We start from the raw sequence: 2,353 nt of genomic DNA on the forward strand, positions 1-2,353 counted from the left end.
TTTTCCAAAATTTTTTTTATTAACTTTGTAATATGTGAAAATAGTAATCTTATTTTCTATTATTATTTAATATAGTTAATTTATCGTAATAACTTATAGTTATGAGTTAAAAGAAATAAATCGAAAAACATTCTCAGAAGCATGCTATGTCAGCTTCATCATTAAATATAAAAATTCGATTTTTATATAATAGAATAGATAAATTTAAATGCATAATATTATTCTTATTAAAATTATCTAATTATATTTATACAACTTAAACTTTTAGAGAAGATTATTAATGACATCTTATTGGTCAAAAAACTTATTAATGACTCTAGAGTTTAGATAACTTGATGTGAATTTTTTTTATTTTTTACTGAACTTTAGATAAAAAAAAAATTAATTCTGACATATAATTGAAAACTTAAAATGCAATTAATAAATAAATTTTATCTATAATTGTTAATGAGATGTAATCTAGATATAATAAGAAATAAATCATATAAATAAAAATTTTGCATAATAGATAGAGTTAAATTCAAGGATAACGATGTTTTTTAATTTATTCAATAATAATAATAATAATAATAATAATAATAATAATAATATATTTGTCTAACTTAATTTAATTTTCTCGTAGACAATTCCTAATATATTTTATATTCATCTACATTAAAAAAAAAGAAAAAAATGAAAGATATATAACCTTTAACACGGTGCTCTTTTAGGTATTTAGAAATCTGGAAAAAAAAAGTCTTGAAAAACTAAATAGCCACCTAACTTTTCTTGCCCTCAATTCTATTATCTCACTCCCAAAACCCCAGGAGAGTAGAATATTGCTTGACTTGCTTTCGAATGCAATAGAGAAGAATATGCAACTTCTAAAGGCACAACAACAACAACAACAATATCAAATATCTTCACATTATATATCTATGAAAATAGAAGGCACAACAACAACAACAACAACAATAATAATAATAATAATAATAATAATAATAATAATAATAATAATATATTTTTCTAATTTAATTTAACTTTTTCGTAGACAATTCTTAATCTATTTTATATTCATCTACATTAAAAAACAAAAAGAAAGAAATGAAGGATATACAATCTTTAACACGGTATTCTTTTAGTTATTTAGAAATCTAGAAAAAAAAAAGCCTTGAAAAACCAAATAGCCACCTAACTTTTCTTGCCCTCAATTCTTGTGACCTAACTCCCAAAAACCCAAAAAAATAGAATATTGCTTGAATTGCTTTCGAATGCAGTAGAGAAGAACATGCAACTTCTATCTCGTCGTCGTTATTCCACCTGCCCAGTCACTACCAGTGGCGGAACCAGAAATTTTATAAGAGGTGGGCCAATTAAATATAAAATATAACAAAAAATTAACAAAATATGATTTGTAGCATATATATCAAAAAAGTAATTATATTATATAAAAGTCAATGTTCAACTACATACTAAAACTTTATGGTCCAAACTTTATGTATGCTCTACGAATTTCATCTTGTTGATTGATAGGATAATTCCAAATTTGCGGACGCTTTCCGGGATCACGCATCAATGTATCAATATTAACTTGATCTATTTCAGTCCTTGCTATTTTGGAAGCAGGGGGTTGAATATCTTGCTCAACAAGTTGTGTCACAGGTTGTTCAATAATATTTTGAACATTACTCAAAGAATCTGAAGCTGAATTTTGTTCATCATATATTCTCTCTTTTCTCTTGAAAAATGAGTGAATTGTTTTCATCTTTGACATTTTTAACTTAACTTGAACTATCTAACAAAAAAAAAACAAAAATAATTGCATATATATTATTTTCTTAAAAAAAAAATATTAAACCTATTGAGCAATAACAAATAATTTTAGAAACACAAATATATAATAACCAAAAATAAAGTTATTGATTTACCTGATTATTTTTTGTTCCAAGTCTCACAAAAAAATAATTCTATTGAGTTTTGTCCTCACTTCAATCTTTGAACACTGTCCATTATAAAAAAAAAATAAATTAATTATTTTAAATAAATAATGTAAATAATACTTGACATTGTCATTAACTTAAAAAAAATTGAAATATACCTCTTTGAATCTTTGTTGTGCATTCAATGGTTAATATTTTGTTGTTCACTTCTCTTCAATGGTTTTTCTTCATATGTCTTGTTTTGGTATGGAAAGAAAATTAAAATGAGAAGAGTAGAAGACCAAAAGTTTGGGAATCACTAAAAGAGAGAGAAAAGTGACGCTATGCCTATGATAGTTTGAAATAAATATTTGAAAAATGTACTAGGGTTACTTTAATTAATAGTATGGGCTTGGGCTAGTATAATAGAACCATTTTTATTAATTATTAGAATG

Source organism: Arachis duranensis, chromosome 7 (genome assembly GCF_000817695.3).
Source record: "Arachis duranensis cultivar V14167 chromosome 7, aradu.V14167.gnm2.J7QH, whole genome shotgun sequence".
Classification (NCBI taxonomy): Eukaryota; Viridiplantae; Streptophyta; class Magnoliopsida; order Fabales; family Fabaceae; genus Arachis; species Arachis duranensis.